The sequence below is a fragment of the Chaetodon auriga genome, chromosome 9 (assembly GCF_051107435.1).
Source record: "Chaetodon auriga isolate fChaAug3 chromosome 9, fChaAug3.hap1, whole genome shotgun sequence".
NCBI lineage: Eukaryota > Metazoa > Chordata > Actinopteri > Chaetodontiformes > Chaetodontidae > Chaetodon > Chaetodon auriga.
In genome coordinates, this window is record NC_135082.1 from 19,541,628 (window position 1) to 19,560,476 (window position 18,849).

Genomic DNA, 18,849 nt, shown 5'->3' on the forward strand with positions numbered 1-18,849 from the left:
GCTGACAGGAATACGATGTCAGACTGAATAATGAAGTGAAATGAATCCCGCTCAACAAGGAGTCTGAAAATACTCGCCATACACAAATCTGAAGCAAGTTCAAACTGCGTTCATTGATTTTTTTGGCCACTTGGGGGCAGCACAAGTTGCAAACACATTGACATAGTATCACTTCATAAAGATTTTTTGCAGGACAAGTTAGTAAACAGTTGCCCATTTACACACCCAGAAGCAAAACTACATTAATTCTGAGTGATGTTTGTAGCTACCTGATGAATCTAATCCAATATTCATTCTCTATTTTCACCGGCTGTTTGCTGCTTTTGGCTGCTGTGCAGAGGTTTCATCAGAGATTTTGATGAGAGCAGTAAAACTGAACCAAAACAGTTAAAGCTGTTGACATATAATGAGCAGAAAGACCCTGAAATGCTTTGTAGAACTGAGGGAAACTGTACAATTGGGTGGTAATAATCTGTGCGTAAGTCACTATAAGGAACGCCATAACAATAAACATAGTCATCTGAGCCATTATTAGTAGTGATCACAGCGCCTTTAAAGTATAAAACGTCCTTTAATTCCTCATATTTGCCAATTACACTCACAACATCCATGATCTGAAACATCACAGCAGCTCCAGTATTGACAAGATATCATAAAATGACATCAAAAACAGAGCTGCTTGAACTGCTGTAACATCAGTGAAAACGTCACTTGAAGAAGCAAAATATTTGTGTTGACAAGCTGTAAAGTATTATTATTATATTGATAGAGGGTGCCTGACGTAGGAAAAATAAAGACCTTTTGAATCTCCCGTACAGTTAGAGCCTCCTCACTGTTGCCTTAAAGCAGTGTTGTTTATCACAACTGCTTGCTTATGTACTGTTCTTGGACATGCATGGATAGCTCTTAAAATTCCCTGTCTGAAAAATGATTCATGCCCACCAGCTGAAAAGATGCTATTAATATTTATGTGAGGGTTGTGTTATGATGAGAAATATATTGCTGAGTTCATCTTCATCTGTCTCAGTGGCAAATCAGAGCCTCTGCAATGAGACGCATGATTAATGAATACACTCGGATGGGAGTCCATCAGGATTTATATCCCTCATCAGAAACATCTGAATGTCCTCTAAGGCGCTAACACAAAATTAGCTTTACGCTCTTTCACATGTTCAGTATCTCATGTTTTGTGTCGGCGATGCAGTATCCAGGACATTTAAGTACACTGCATCACATATAGCCATGACTCCCCCCCACCCCCCACCCCCCTTTTTTGGGGGGGGGGGGGCAGAGTAATAATGATCAAATGGGATATAATTCTTAATAGCAGATCACTGTTAGAATGGCACTAGGCTATAAATCTCCATTAACATGGGTCACAGTAGCCTTGGCTCCACAGAGAAGTAGAACTTCAAATCGTCAGGAGAAGCCAAATTAAGATGGGCTTGAAATTTAAGTGTCAATTGAGCAGTTATGGATAAAATTGGGGCTATTAAACAGTCTAAAAGTCTGTGTGGTGAATTAAAGTTCTATTTGAGCATTTCTTTTATATTAACATAAAGGTGGAATGGGGGAATAGATTCTGGAGGCTTATTGATTTATACTAAAACAGTGAATTACATTTTCAGCAGGCTATCACTTTTGATGAAAATCCAGCGGTGAGAATCTCCCCACCGTACCAGGTTGAAATAGATAATAATGTATTACAACAGTTTGACTTCAACTGGTTCAATATCCAAAGCTGCTGCTGTGCACCATAATTGGCATTCTCAAAATAGAAATGAATAGCCTCTGTATGGCCTCTTTTGATACTTATAGATGCTTCAGTTCACTGGGAAACTTGGAGTGTGATTTATGCTGCAACAAGGGGAAGATTTTAGAGCACAACACAATATTATGCCTCTCTGTAATGCCGATGATCGTTATAATTTGTTTTTGTGCTGATTCCCATTATTCCCATCGTGCATTTATGTTCCAAGATATGCAATGGGAGATTTAAAGAGGACTTGTTTCCCGTAATTTACTTATCTTAAACCATTTCTCAACAGCAATTCCTAGAAACTGTCACTTGGCTGCACAACCTTTCAAAGAAAAGATACTATGAAAGTTAATTAGCTTCCCATACGACACCGAGCAGGCACATAAAAGGCCAGCACATACCGTACAGTAGCAGAGGCTCCAATTTGTGTTACACCCCAGTCTTTACAAAGGCTACATGTGAGCACTTTTAATACTTTTGAAACTCTTGAAACCACTGTGACTTTAAAGGTGTAGTATGCAAGAAAATACACTAACTCAAAGTCCAAATGCTAGATCAGTCAGAGACACTTATGTCAAGGAATTAACCATTTATAGCCAATAGTTATCCTGTTAATTTTGATGGAAAAGGCTCTGCTCTGACGGGGAAGCACAACACACCACAAACACAGCTTTATATCAGCTTGCTAAGTTTTTGTTGCAAACGTGCCAACAAACCGTTGCACTCTTTTTAGCTCTGTTTTGGTCTTCACCAACTCCTGAGAGAAATATGTAGCAGCGAAATGCTTCACTGTGCTCGCCAGCTAATCACTAACTGTCTGCTGTTTGGCGCTGGACGTGTAGCAACCTCCTGCCCTAACACTTTCCAGTTGTAGCATTTCCTCGACTATGTCATCAAACAGCAGTTTGTTAATGAATCTGCCCAGTCGTTGAAAGACTGCACAGCTCCCTGATTTCTGGGATTTGACTCTCTCAAAATTCTTTTGAATTTGTTGTTTTTTCCAAACTGAACAGGGCATTTAAACACTTAAAGGTGTCCCAGTGGTGGCTGTGCCCAGCACTCCACCGTCTCCCTGTGTGTTCCCGTAGGTGTGGTTTAGCTCCCTGATCACCTGCACGCCTGCTTTCAATCAGCTCATCAACCTCCAGTATATAAGCCCCACCTCTTCACCCATTCATTGCCAGATCATTGTTTCAGCTGCTGTGCTTGGCTCCTGTCCTCAGGCCCCTTGAATTGCCAGTCATTTTGAGAATTTGTTGTGTCTGTGGTTTTCCATGCTGACACTCGCTGTTTTTCACTGCGTCCTGCCTGCCTAACCGCCTGTCTAACCCGCCTGCTTGTCACCTGCCTCCTCGCCTCAGCCTCACTCCCAGACAGCCAACCTCTCACCCTCTCCTCGCTCTGGTCCAGCCATGCTCCAGCCCCCTCCCTTGCCTCTCTTCCCCTCCTGCAAATCCTCGGCCAGCATTCCCCATCTACGTCTTCTACCCCTGAGGAAACCCCTGTAATAAACCCCACTCCTTTTTACCAAACCTACTGTGTTGGTGTTCCATTTTTGGGTCCCCCTCTCTGATTGCAACAAAAGGTTACATAGCAACCTGGCACCGTACTGAAATGCCCACTAATTGCAGAAGACGCATTACTGCCCACCCGCTATTCATTGAAAAACTACCTTTCTCATACATCCAATATCCCTCAGGAACAGCTGGTCTTTTCTCACATCACAAAATGTCTCAGACTGTTGTACAGCATGAGATGAAGAATTCAGATCTGCACACCATTCAAGCCCACGAATGTGAGGCCGTCTGTGTGGAAGCCTTTGCAGACAATGCCTTGTTTATTTCCTCTGTTCAAGGTTTCTTTCTGAAGTGGTTCTTAACAATCTCCATGGTTTCAAACACAGACTCCAGTGAAGGGAGTGAATGAGAAGCGGCAGGCACAACCAGACCTGCGGGTTGTTTGTGTGAATGGGTTCTGGTGTGGAACCCGAAGGCATTAAGCAAAGGTCACGTAGATGTTGTTACAGGTGAGTGGGTCGCAGTTGGTACAGCATGTGTGTGTGCGTGTGGAGAGAGAGAGAGAGAGAGAGAGTGTGCATATGTGCATCTATGGAGGAGGCGGCCATGGGAATGAGAGAGATGAGTTGATGACAATATGTCCTCTTAGTTGTCCTTGAGGGTTCGGAGATAGAGGCTCCAGTCAGGCGGAACTGGATGCCTGTCACTCACGGCGGGGTGGTGATGGCGGTGGAGGCGGGGGGTTGGGAAGTGCAGGGGACAAGGTGGCGCAGGGGCTGCACAGTGCACCGGTCCCCTGGGAGCCATAGGCAGCCCTGTGATAGATTGAGGTGGGCAGCAGCTTAGACAGTCTCACTGGCAAACACTGTGTCCTTTTGGTTTTAGTCCTTTTACGGTCCTCGCTGGTTTTAAGACACATAGGGACTCAAGCTTTGTCGAAAACAAGCCATATATTATGGCATATTTACTGTAGATGATACAGTTTATTTCAAATATATCAGCAAACATATATTATAAACATAAAAATCCTCATTCTGAAACAGCAAAGTAGGTTTTCTGTCAGTGCACTCTTTCAGCCCAATATAGAAAATAATATACTAGTACATGCTGTATGGTACTAATAATTTATGAAAATAATAATATATATACTTCTAATTTGCAACAGCAAGCACATTTTAGAAGAAATGTAATGCTGCCCAGGCTGTTTTCTATCAATATGATGACAAATATGTTGCCAAGTTGCAAAGTGTTGACACTGTAAAAAGTATTTCAGTTGTTTTTCTTATAATATCTGCTGCTGCAATACATCATCAACACATGACAAATGACATAAAATGATTTAATTGTTCAATTTAAACGACAGTTGGCTAAGGTTAGGGAAAGATCACCGCCATCTACCCGTAACCCATAACCAAAGTGCATTCATCGCTGAAAACACGTGTGAGAGTCAGGATACGAACCCCGGTCACTGATGTCATAATTCTGCAGCTACGTTTCTTGGCAAATTATAATTGGGAAAACTGATCCGTTGCATAGAAGTGTAGTTTCTAAGAGTTGCAAAGCCAGTTGAAAAAGTACATGCAAGCAGTTTCTAATCTGTGGTCCTATTGTTGATGTTAAGGTAAAAAACACTTTTCACTGTCAGTAGACGGGATGTGAGTCATCACTGAACAGAGCTTTAACATTCAACAAAGCTCCTACCTGTATGACCATGATGGTTAATGTGGTCACACAACATCTGGCTGTAAACATCCATTATGTTCTTTCAGTAAATGATCAACATTATTGGTTTTCTATAGAGCCACTGTGTGCACGGCTGTAAGAGGTTTCTTGTCTGAAGAAGGCCACCAGTTATCTGGTGAGAACTGCGCCATTATTGAACACTGCCTTTGCATTAATATTGATGTGATTTTACAGATTTATTTTGAATGGAATTCACATTAAACTGAAAATGTTGTGATGTTTGCTTGATATCGCATTTTCAAACAAGACGAGGCCACCCAGCAATGGACTGGGGTCAAAAAACAGCCCTGGCATTTACGACAGACAGAGGCCCAATTTCCAAACTGAACAGCAGCCTCCACTTCTGACAAAACACATCGAAACTGGAAACCCACACACCAATGAGGTGGGGTACAAGAATATGTTCTATTATAAAACAGATGAATCAGTCGAAGGCAAAGGTACCCAAAGCTTGTATTGTCCACGCTCGCCTTGAAAGATTATAAGGTGGAACAACTCTGTATCACCTCGGCATGTGTGAGGTGGTGAAAAGGACGCACAGTTTCCAGACTATAAAAGCAGTGACATCGAACACAATGCTAGTGAGAGCGACTGCAACACACCAAGTTCAGCTGTATGAAATATGATTCATGTGTATTTGATATGTAATTTGAAATGGCATTAGGCTTTTTAATGCCTCATCTTCAGCATCCCATCGCAGCTTCTCTGTAGGTTAGCTACAATACAACCACCACAGCGGCTACAATGTTACACAACCGCACTAATTCAGGCTTACAATCATGTAGCCTAGTTAGAAGACATGAAAGGAATTAGCTTTTCCCTGCAGCCGCATCAATCATATTGTCATATTGAATCCAGATTTTTCAGTCACTAGAACTTTCCATAACCACAAAGTCCTCCAAATTGTCCTGAGACTTTCTGTTCCCTGATGATAATACACCTTATGTCAGTAAAATGTCTTTCATTTGACAGCCTAAAGTTGGGAAAAGATGTCAGGCTATTTTTTAAGAATCACATAAAAGGGCTGATTTAAAGTGTTTTTGGCTGAAATTACATTAATCTTTTTTATTTTTGAGCAGCCAGGCGGGCCATCTGGCAGCTCGCCAGGTAAGCAGTCCGTCTCTGTGTACACCTTCAAATGTGCCTACTTAATGGTGGGTTAAAGGTTAAGTAAATAATAAAATTAATGTTGGCTAAAGTCCATTTAGCTGTTTTGGTTTCAGGGTCCTGGTGTTTTGCATGCTGGCTCACTGTCACACTGTCAGGACTAACTGGGACGCCTGAACAGAAGAGTCTTTGTTCATGTTGTTTAGTAACACCTGTGCTTTTTCTACTTTGAAAAAGACCCATTTGTTATTTTCAGGTCACATATATATTTGTGAGAGACTGAGTTTGACTCCTTGATTAAAATTGTGTATTTAGAGCGTCTGAGGAACATAATTAAAATTATAGGCCCGCGCTTACAAACATGCCAATAAACCGTCAGCACCGGAGAACATTCATAACTCAGATTTAGTTGTTCGGCGAGTCTGTGTATCAGACCTGCCTGCCACTTCAGACTCAGAGCTTGTTTAAAACCGGTATTTGAAACTTTGCTAATGGGCCGACCCATTTGTTCACACATCACAGATTGTGCCTTCAACTGGCTAAAAGTGACAGTGTGGTTTGCCTGTTCGAGAGCTGCTTTAAATAGACGGTGAATGCAACACTTCCCCGTATTTGATCGGAAGAAGCTGACATTTCTTAAAGTGTTTTTTAAGGAGATTCCTGAGTTGCACTGACAACAAAACTGCCGATAGTCATGCTGTCTGGCTGCTGAGTCACACAGAGTTTGATGTCTCCAGATGTCTCCTCTCTATTGTAGCATGCCACGGATGCATTGTTTGTGTAACGTCAAACCAGCGCAGACTTCAGACATCTAAGGTTTGTTTTATCGTCATTCATGCGGCTTTTATCTGTGGCTTATTGTCCGGGGTTTACATCTGTGAAGTGTTATGACTGGCCGATATTTTGCAGTGAAATATGGCTCTCGCACAAGAGTCAGTGATTTACAGAACCAAAAATGAGTGACAAAAAACAAAACGCCTCATTAATAAGGTTTGTCTCACAGGTACAAAAGGAATCATCTGACTTAAAGTGAAAACAGCTGAGCATGGAAAAACAGAGTCAGCCGATCACCTCAGCTCTCTGTTTCCCTCATCTGTGCTGCTGGATCCTTGTCCTCAAGCAGCCTGCACCAGACTTATTTTTCAAAGCTCAAGTCTCCTCACATGAGCAGCCACATATCTAATGTCTACTAATGTCTCCCAAGTACTCTGGTTGCACTCTGGTTGGCAGTGTTGTTTTTATTAGAGTTTCTCATTTTCTCAGGAGTTAAAATGGAAGCTCTCTGTCAGACACACTGGAAATTGCCACTGCAGAGGTGTAACCTTTACAAATACAAGCGAACACAGTCACTGCCACAATAATTAATCCTCCCCTAGAATAATGACGATTAAAGGCGCACACACACACACACACACACACACACACACACACACACACACACACACACACACACCCTGAAGTTTCAACAGAAACACAAGAAAATTACAGGTAATGAAAACAAACCTGAGAGGAGAATTCTAGGAAACATAATACATTAAGCTTGAGAGCAGAGTGAGTGCAGCTTCCTATGGAGATATTACTAGAAAATGAGGAACCACAAGGGAAATAATTACAGCCAGTATAGATTTCCCAGCCAGAAACAGTGGCGGAGATGGCCCTCACACATCTGAACACACGCGTATCTGTCGGACTCTCTGCGGTATGCATGTGTGTGGATGTGTTTCCTCTTGCAAGGTGATGTTAAAGTCTGAGAGGACGAGAGGGGGAAGAAACAGAGGGAGATCTGATTGTGTGGTGTCTTGAGACCGTGGGGATTATGCTTGTGGACACTGATTACCAAGCCTGTCAACTCCCAAGGCCTGGAGAATTTGGATAAATGAAGTGGGAATGCTCCCCGGCTGCCAAACACATGCAGGCTGCTGTTTGGTGATGTCGGCTGAATACAGGCAGCTGGTTCTGGACAAACGCCAGCTCGGAAAATTCAATTTAGGAAATACTGGTCAGTCGCTAATGTGTCATCAGCTTAGTTGGTACAGGGCAGAATGAGCCCATTGGCAGTGCATGGGATCAGTCTCACTGAAGACAACCTGACTGAGTACAACATGGTGCAACATGTCACAAACAGTGGAAATACAGCGTGTGTGCGCAGACCCGTGCTCATTTTATGACACTGCATCTATTTTTTGTTTGTTTGTTTGTTTCAGTGTCCTTGTCAATGAGCACACTGACATGCATGTATATTGAAAAAGAAAATTATTTCACTCTGTAAATGGCTGCACAAACACTTCTGGGTAAAAATGAAAAAAGGCAACCACTCAAAAAAACAAACAAAAAACAAACAAACAAAAAAACCCCACAGTGCAATGGAAAACAACACAACATAGAATAAATCTGACTTTTATTTTGTTCATTATTATTTTACGCATTTTTTTAAACTGCGATACACATTTGTGGTTCCACTCCAAAACTAATTAATCCTCCTCTTTAACTGAAATTATCCCTTTTAACATCCACATTCATGAGAACAATTAGATCAGAAACTCAATAAAGTGATTCCCCCACTGATCTGTAACATCATAATCTTTAATTGAAAAAAGGGATTTAAAAGGTACATAAATAAAAGAAACAAAGACACTGAACTTTCTGACAACCGTTTCCCTCCGTTCTCCGCTCTTACTTCAGTCTTTCCCTAACCTTGACCAAAGTGCTGGTGCTGTCTTAACCACGAGGATTACTCAGGATGCGGCTGTCAGAGTCCTGGGCTTTGTATGCCCGCCGTCCTCCCAGACTCAACTTAATAATGCCTTTTGTTTCTTGTTGCGTCTGTTCTTTCTGTGTACCCACCAATACCTGTACGCACCAGTGAAGGAACGAAGTCCCAGTGTATACTGGGTATATGGAGGGGGAATGACAATGAATTCTGCCTTAACGTTGACCCTCACCACCTCCTAATGAGATGTATGCAACAAGCTGTTTATTAGCATGCGTTAGTAACATACCGGCTCTACATTAGTCATTATAAGTTTTTGCAGTTTTGCAGATTGAGATTTAGGCCTGTGGTTGCAGCTCGTCATGCCCCCAGACCCCTCTTGCTCCACAGTAACACAGACCACTGCAGCCAACATGTATGTATGTATGTACTGTATTCATTCTGTTTGTTTCAGTTATTAAAACCAAGTGCTGCTGCAGGTAAACTCCATAAGACAACATGAATGACCAGTGACAAATGTTAAGATAACACTCCTCCTCCTTCTCCTCCTCCTCCTCCTCCTGGCTCTTCTCACTTGCAGTCACCTGCTCAGCTCTATAACTTCTCTGTCAGGTATACCAACGGTAGCTGCTAACATCGCCTGGTCCACCTTTGATCTTAATGCACATAGTTATTTTACCTTAAAGGTGGGCTGAGTCATTCTGTTTCATATCAAAGATTGTTGATATTTGCTGAGTTCGGTGAACATCTCTTCACCGTCCACTGTCTGTTCTGTTTGTGTGCTGAAAAAAATCATCGTTTTTATACACAGCCCTGTTAATGGGAAACAAACAACATGTCTCTGACTGAGCTACACAACACTGTGGCGCCGTGCTCGTGTACGGGACAGGGGTGAAGGTGAGGGGGAGATTGGGGAATGTGTAATTGCATTATGAAGAAGGAGAAACATCAACATCAACCATCTTTCCCCAGAATGTCTTTATTCTTCTATAAATCACACGTGAGCCCCAAACAGCAGCTTCAATCAGGTTTTTTCCTCCTTTTCTCTAATTTGCCTGAAAATGATGCTGGAAAACATTACACGGAGTGGAAGAGGTAATGTTGATTTACATTAGTGATAAAGAGCTTTCATTCAGCGGCGGCTCGGGCCGGTGATGTCGTGACTGACACAGTCACGTGACGCAGAGAAGATGCATTGCTTGAGTATACTTCAGTGTGAGCAGTCAGCTGGTAATGGCATACTTAATGGATCATTTGGTAGGCAGTGTGTAGTACATACTGATTGAGTATGTAGTATGCAGTATGTTAGTATGCGATTTCAATCACAGCCCGTCTGCCGTGGAAGTGTGTCAGCAGTGGTTGCTATTAGCAACCAACTGACAGAGCAGCTACTGTTACTTCCTCTGAAGGTGTCGTGAACCTCGGTCACAGAGAAACCTGTGCTGGAAGTCGTCCGCATTTCAAGACAAGAACAAATGTTTACTTCATGTAATTCCATTTTTATTTTTAGGCAGTAAAATATGCCTAACTTTCAGATCAACAACCACACTAAGCTTTCTTGGAAGCAAACTCGGAGGAACCGTCCAAAATACAACGGCGAACATGTCGTCTCGACTTTTGTCTGGAAGCTGCATGCATGTGCCCAGTCAGTGTGTAATGAAAGGATGCAAAGTCAGGCTCTGGCTCTAAGTATAAGCATTTGTAAGGCACTGAAATATTTCTGCATTGTAATTAGCACCAGTCTTTTTTGTGGTTTTGTTATATGTGGAGGTAAATAGCTGCTGCATGCAAGCAATTATGAACAGTGCCCAAGTTTCTGTTTATCTCCAGGAAGTTCTATCAATAGCACCAGCGAGCGCCAATGCATGTTTTGACTGAAAAATCTGCTGAAGCTCAAATATTTACTCCTCAATAGACTGACACAAAAAATAACGTCAACGTATTTTGATCTTGCTGAAATTTATGAATTTGCGTACTTGAGCCTGAACTCTGGCATTTTTGTGGTATGTTAATATGCATTTGGAAGCCACACAGTGAGAGTATGTGGTGTATGTAGCATTAAATGGAAAGCTAAAACTAGGTTGGCGTGGGGTTAAAGTGCTTTTGGGAATTCACCCAAGCAATTACTTTAAGCATCAATTTGATGCTAAAATGTTTTACAGCTGCCAATGCCAAAGGGCAGTTAAGGAAAACGCTGAGGTCATTAGCCTTTCAACAAATAAGCTAGAAAGTGTCAAGATGCAAAAGCTTAATGGAGCCATCTTCCTCAAGCACATTAACACTGTTAAAACAAACAGCTACTGGCATGTACTGCCCCTCCGAGCCGCCAGTTTCGTTGCTTGATAGTCTATTTTTCTCATTTTAAAGCAGATCACTCGCAAACACACAGCCACTCTCACATATTTCCAGTGGAGCTACGGTGGAGTCTAATCACGCAAGCATGTATGACCACCTAAGACGTCAGCGATGACGGTCAGTCTTACAGGAGCAAAGAGCAAACGCTTCTTTCTCATCTCACCATTTTGCACCGATGTTCCATAATCACACAAATCCACTGTAGGAGAAAGGGCATACAATTACCTGCCAATGGTTAAAAGAAAGTGCATTTACCAAAAAGTGAATTACGACATTTCATCACAAAACACTCCTGAAGTGCATTAAACATCGTACGCTGATGATACTTCACAGACTAAGAGTGGACGAGGGTGGATTTTTCCTTTAAAGTGCAGCACACTGGAAAAATAAATTACTGTAAGTCCATCAACAACCCCCTCGAAAAGAGTTGTTTATGTAGGCATAGTGGTGGTGAAAATGCTTGAGCTTCACGAGGTAATGGCTTTGAGTCCTAATCAGATTGGTTTCAGATAGGTGTTGGGTGGCGCAGATGGCCACCGGTCTGGTGATGATACACTTTGAGATATATGAACTCTTCTTTTTAAGTTCTTTTACAGCAGGCCATGTCGATTTGTCCAAAGATTTTAAAGAAATAGCTCAACATTTTGGGAATACACTTTTTTCATAGTTGGATGAGATGATCAATCCCACTCTCATGCTTGTACGCTAAATAAGTGGCTTAGAGAGTTTAGCATAAAGACTAGAAGCGGCGGGAAAACCCGTCATATATAGGGGGAAATACGATAGAAATAGTCACAGCAAATAAATCTCTGCAAAATCACGATTCTTTGTCTGCATTTCTGTTTTTGTCAAAATGACACCACTAAGATACGGTGTGTTAAACAGTGAGCAGTGCTGGTAGGCGTATCTTTGAACTCTGTCTCACCCTGCTTCAAGTCTTTGTGCTAAGCTAAGCTAATCACCCTCTAACTCTAGCTCCATATTAAATGCACCTAAGAGCGGTGTCAGTCTTTGGAAAGTTGGAAAGTGAGCATATTTCCAAATTCTTTGCTTGGCTGTTGCCTTGTTGGTTCAGTGTGAACCAACTAGAGGTTAAAAATGTTTTCTCTTGAGCACTTTAGGCTAAAAAAAAAGAAACGTGGAGGAAAGAGGAAATAATACTGCTTTAAAAACAAAAAAACAGTTACCACATAAAAAGGTTCTTGAGGAGCACCTCTTTGTCAGGAATAATGGAGCGTGGAGGTATCTGAGGGCTTGTGGAATAAATGGAGCATATTTGTGCAGTGTGGAATTTTGGCAGAACTCTCCGACTATCATGCTTCTCCTGTTTTATTTTCATTGCTGAAATCAATTCACTGTGGAGCCTCTGAATCTTGAACGTAGCCTACCTTTCTCTTCTGTCAACCTACTCATACCTGAAAGGGGTGTAATGACCCACTTTCTCTCCTTGTCCCCCAGCGACTCCGCCGCTTACCACGTTTGACCACCTTGCTGTGGTCGACTACAGTCTGCAGCTGCTGTTAATTTACAGGAGCACTGTGCACCTCTTTTCCAGCTCTGAAGCATATATGACTAATCACACCAGTCATTTTAAACAACTTGAGCTCTCCCTGGCAATAAATCACCTTGATACGTGCTACTGTGCTCGTAATAGAGCTGCGTTCGGGAGGGAGGCGAGCAGGGGGAACTTTGGGAGCTGTTCGGTACTTTTGGTCAACACAGGGACACACTGTTGTTCGATGTGTTGCTTGTTTCTACGATCTCAATAAAAATCAAAGTGAAAACAACAAAGGGTTGTATTTTCTTTGTACAACAGCTTGGGGAGTGTGATGTTTCCCCGGACTTCTTGCTTAAAGAGCTCATATTTTCCTCTCTTTTTAATCTGTGTTTTTTTTTTGTTTTTTTTTTCCAGTTAAAACTTTTACAAAATTCACAACACACAATCTTAGCGTTATAAATATGCCATAGAGGTTTTTCAAGACACAAAGTTGCCTGTTCAAACAAACGTGACACCGACCCTACCCAGGCTGAAAATGAGATGTTGCTAAGTTACATTTAACCAATGTTTGATCTACTTTCAACATTTTATTTTCAAGTTCCAGCCAAACCCGAGATAAACTAGAAAGAAGAAATAGTGGCTTTCTTCTTCACCTCAATAACATGGAGAAAAAAGGCCTTCCTACATGGCCAAGAGTGTACTTTTTTATCTTCACCTGCCAACTGTAAGAGAGAACAGAGGGACCTCACAAGGCCTTTAAAGATGGTGTTAAACCACTTTTTTGGGACATGACAAACGATGTAGCCGTCCCCAAATTCCACAAGCTAACATATGTCTTCCACAGTATCAACAACCAGTAAAAAGTAGTAAAAAATGAAATGGCATTAAAAGGCCTGGGCTGTGATGGTGTCGTGCCATTTCTCTTTTATCCCTGTCATTGCATTGTTCCATTATTGCATCTTCCCTTTGTGCCCTCGCCTGCCTAGTAACCACTGTGCCAAGCTGAAGAACAATCTGCTCCTTGTCAGGAGTGCTGAATGAATCCTGTTGCTTATTGTTGAGGTGAACACGTTATTTGAATACGACCAATCTCCTGTAATAAAAGGCCCCGTTGTGGTTTATGAAATATTCATCAAAGGTATCCCCTGGAGACTCTGATGCATTCAGATGCATATCTCAGCATCTGAAACAGACTTCAACAGACAAAATATTGCAAACAGCCTCTGAACTATGGCAGACAGTTGCAAGGTGGGTGACCTCTAGAGTGGATACGTCTCCTTGTCGCTCTGCTGGTTTGCAGCCATTCCGTCTCTTAATAAATCAACAAGAGCACACTCTGGGCTCCAGCAGCTAAGTGGCATTTAAGAAACAGCTTGTGAGAGCTGTAAGGCTGCAATTTGGATCATTTAGACGCAAGGCAATAATTTGGCCAGATGAACGGCATTAACAGCAACCGGAAAGTTTTTAAGCCACTAAAGCCACTAAAGAGAAAAAAGTCCAAGTAGCATTTTATTAAAAGTCAATGAAGGCTGAACTTCTTGTGGTTCAGAAGGACAAAAACGCTTTCCATTTGTTCAGGTTCACTCAATATTGGGGATGTGACACATTTAAATTCTCTGGCAATTTACCAACAGATGACAATAGATAGTTGCCTAGCTATTTATCAGTAGTGCGTGTACTGCATTTATCCGTGTGCCAACTTATGCATAAACAAGTTGTGCTTGGAAAGCAATAAAAGCCAGCAGTCTGTATTCAGCTTACAGTGAAAATGCCAAGATACTGTTTCTGCTACAAATACCAATAACAGCAGCTTCAGCAGACATCGGCGGCCCCGTCAGGATGATCAAAGCTGGACTCACTGCAACAAGAGCGCGACCACCTCTCTTCTTCATATCACAGCATTCCCAGAACAGCCCCCACCACCACCACCTTGCCACTACTTCATCTCTACCTTATAACATATAGAACAAGCCTGTAACAAGGTAGACAGTTAGAACAATTCCTAACAGGGCTTCAGGTAGATATACAGGCTCATAATTTTTCAAAAATTGTTTACACCATGCTGCTGCCTTGAAGACACAATAAAAGAGGGAGTGATAATCCTATGCAGAGACACTTTGCTATCACACTGGGACTATGGGTACTGATGAGAAGCTCTTGGTCTGTTGCCATGGCCCCTGTGTGGGTTGCATGTCAGTGCTGGTCTTCTCTTCTTTTTAATAACACTGAAAAATACTTTGAAGACCTGCTGGGGAAACACAACACATTATGCTCCCAGTGGTGTGGGTCTGTGATTCTACAGCTTAACATTGTTTCATGCTACTGAAAAAAAAGAAGAAGCTGTGAAGCGTCATCATTTGACTCAGTTGTTCAGCACAATTTATTATCAAGCCCATGTGGTTCATCGTGGTCAGCCACTGATGAAAGACATGCAAATGAAGCACTTAGAAAGAGCAAATTACAGGAATGCTTTTCAGGATTTTTGCAACTGGTTGGGACCTGAACATGAAGACAAATGTGATTTTTTTAAAATGTGAAATTAGCAGGTTGCTGCTCAGTGTTATGTAGTGTACACGGTTTGTTTTATCTAAGTATACTCATTAAACGCCCATCCATGTCACTTCCTCTGACAACCTCTTCGTTTCCAGTTGGGAGCCCATTCCCAAAATCCCCAGTTCAAAATTTTGCCTGTGATTAAGTCAAAACCCAACATTTGGACGACTCCGTCCAGGTTAGGTCAAATGTTGGCAGCTGAAACCACCCACTGACACCCAGCAGAGCTTCACTGGTGACATCAGCACTCTGTATGTGCTTTGGTCACGTGGCGTTTCCTTCCCAAACCTGTTATCCAGCATCTTCAAATGTATTTCTGTGATCCCACAGACGTCTTCAGATGTCTTTGGGGACAAAATCAATGTTTGAATTCGACATTTGCACAGTCTGTTCCGCTTAAGAGGGTGAGCAGAAAGGTCCAGCCTGGAAATATTGGATTTAAATGTTGGTTTTGTCACCATGAGAACATCTAGAAATATTCCACCTGCTGGATACCGTAAGGTTTGCATGAGACCAAATTACCCACAGAGTAACGCACAAAGCTGAATTCTTTCCATTCTCTGTCTTTTTCCATACATGTGATGTCTTTGTTGTGACGCACTTTGAGCTGCATATGTTACATGAAAGGTGCTATGCAAACATAGTTAACTATCAGCACAGGAAACAAAGCTAACTATTATGTGAACATGAAGTCTGAATAATACATGAAATGTTTAATTCATTTGCACCCCCAACCAATTTAGAACAAATAACACAATGTGTTGAATAACTGTATAGATTATATGATTATCACTGTGCTACTAAGACATCACACCTTCACCTAAAATTCGAGAGCATTAACATTTCTTTTCTCCACACAAAAACTGTGAAACAGAAACAAGACATTTATAAGCAAAGTAAATACGGCGTCTGATAAACCACCGTTATAGTGTAAATTAAGCGTAAATAGATTCAATGACAGAGGATCACAGGGTTAATTTAGGCGAAGGAACATACCTCAAGCGAGATTACATGAAAAGAGCTGAATATATATAAAGGGCGAGGAGAGGGAACTATTCATCTTGCACACGCACAGATCTAAATGACAGACAGGATGTTCTTTCCATTATTAACGAATGCTCGTTGCAGATTTATAACGTACCTAAAATCACAATTACCACCTCCAGCTCTGCACCTTGTGTTTTGAATACGTGAATCTTTCTACATGCAATTATCACAGCAGCAAATATAAGAAATAAAATGAGTTTTTTCCTTTTTGTAACCTTATTAAAATGCAGTTTAATCATCCAGTGATTAATGCAATGCCATTTTAGAGGCATAAAACTTGTAAAGTCATATAGCGTGCCTTATGTTCAAACTCAAGTCCTGATAGACAGTGTAAAAATGTGTTTCTCAGCAGGAATAAATTTTGATATTAATATGTAGTGTATGACAGCAATGTTGTTAATTAAACCCTGCAACATTTCACCCAGGCTATTATTTGTTCCTGCCAGACAGCTAATGAGCCCCACATTATCTCAGCAAGAGACAAAAGCCCAGAGGACACACTGTACTTTAAGGAGTCTGAGACCCCTGGTGGAACCGGTTTGAAGAAAGCTGTGTTTCCAAAATGACGGGTCTGCGCTCACACCGGGGAGAGGAGCTGAAAAATCAAAACAACCATCATCCTCCTCCTGCATTTAACATGAACTGGACCTTCTATTTCATCCATACACATCGTAGGCGCTCACGCAGGCCAGTGGGTCAGTCCTGCTGCCGTCACAAATACCAGGGAAAGGATTTTGACAAGCTTTATCACCATCAGCTGACAAAGTGTAGTACATTTTCTGGGCAAATGAGACGCAGCAGCGGAGCAGCAGCTGTCATCCATCATACTCGTGGTGATGAGTGCTGGATAACTACACATCCAGTATGAAAAAAAAAAAAAAAGAAATCACAAATACTTCAGAGCATTCAGATGCTTCAAAATATAAAGTATTTTAAATATCAAGTGGCTCTTTGGGCAACTGGACCATCAACATCATGACTGCATTATATCAAACACAGAGACACAGACAAAGAGAAATAAGCTAACTGCCATGATACATCAGCATCACTGACCCTATAGGGCACCTTGTTTTCAGACTGTTTGTCATGCCCCACCATTGGAAGCAGATTTTTGCCCCCTGTTGACTAAATCAGCTGAATTTTTATCAACCACTTAGAATTTTTTGAAGTGACAATTTGCAAAAATGCAAGTTAAACTTTGTCCAAACTGCCAGTGTTTTTAAACACAAAAGACTGAAGACAGAGCAGGATAGGCTTCTTCTGACTGACATGTTTACTTAATGAGCATCGCCAGTTTTTCCATTCTTCACTGTCAAAAATCTGTCCATGTTGTACTTAACATGTCGTTTTTCCTTCTTAATACATTTAGTGAAGCTTGACATCCTCACTGTTGTCTCTTTATCATTCAAATTCAAGGATTTTTTTTTATTGCAGTGCACTGCAGTAATAATAATTGTGTTATTATCAACACCTGTGTTTGATCAGTCTGCTGTGAAGCATCCTTAAACTTTATAATGTTTGGCAAATTAGTACTTAAGAGGTCTCCTGTAGGGTTTTTGGCCACAAGTGGTGCAATGGAGCAACTTTTGGTGAGTGGGTGCTTGTTTTGTTGCACATGCACAATGTTCCTTTTTTCAACCTGTCACAGAGTAAACTGAAGTGACACCAGAACTGAGCCACGGAAGGTCATCCAAATGACTGCATTATCTAGTATGTTAGCCCATCATCTTTAATTCTGTGACTTACAGATTCATAACTTCTGGAATGAATATCTCATCATTAATGAGGTTCATTACGGCTCTGAAAACTCAGCTGTCTCACTTACTTCGCTCATTTCCTGTGTAAACACTTGAAGTTTCACTGGATGAAAGATCTCCCTGGAAAAGTGTGTAATTTCTGCTGATTTTTCATGTTTATTTCACCAATCTAAAAAGAAAAAAAAAAAAAACCCTTAACAGGCCTGGCAGGTCTGGATGCATGTCATTAAAATTAGCAAACATTCCAACTTTCAGAGTTGCTACAAGTTCTCATTTTCTCACATTTAAAAAAGGCTAATCAGCTAAGGTTATTTAATATGAAGTGTTAGACTGTGCACCAGACAGAGACCTGCAGGGATGATTTAGATGCCGCATCGCTCCTCACATATTGAGCAAGGTGACTAATGGGGCAAACTCGCAAAAAGTCAATGCAACCATTTAATTGCTGACAGATATATAGCTTTGCACAGTGACACAGCCAGTTTTCAGAATAAAGATTTACTAATTTCCAAAATCGGGAACCATCGGAGTGTAGAGCAACACAACAGCAAAATATCTGATCTGCAACCTCAGATATGTTGAGAGACGACAGATGAACAGAGTGGTTCCAGTTTGCTGTTCACTTCTCCGCCTCGGCATTGTGACTGTGAATGCACATCGAGGCTATAAACGGTGCAGACTTACTGGGAGAGTGAAAGTGGATGTGAAAGCTCAATCACATTCTAAATTGTACAACAGAGCAGAGAAGTCTACTTGGCAGTCACACTGGTGAGACAGGGAGGAGAGAGAACAGGAGCCTGGAA

At 41.6% G+C, this 18,849-nt stretch overlaps 1 protein-coding gene across 1 annotated transcript in view; it reads right to left on the minus strand.

The window, feature by feature from the left end:
• Positions 1 to 18,849, minus strand: part of tnmd (tenomodulin) — a 44,619-nt gene that overhangs the window by 18,369 nt on the left and 7,401 nt on the right. The window lies entirely within an intron of this gene.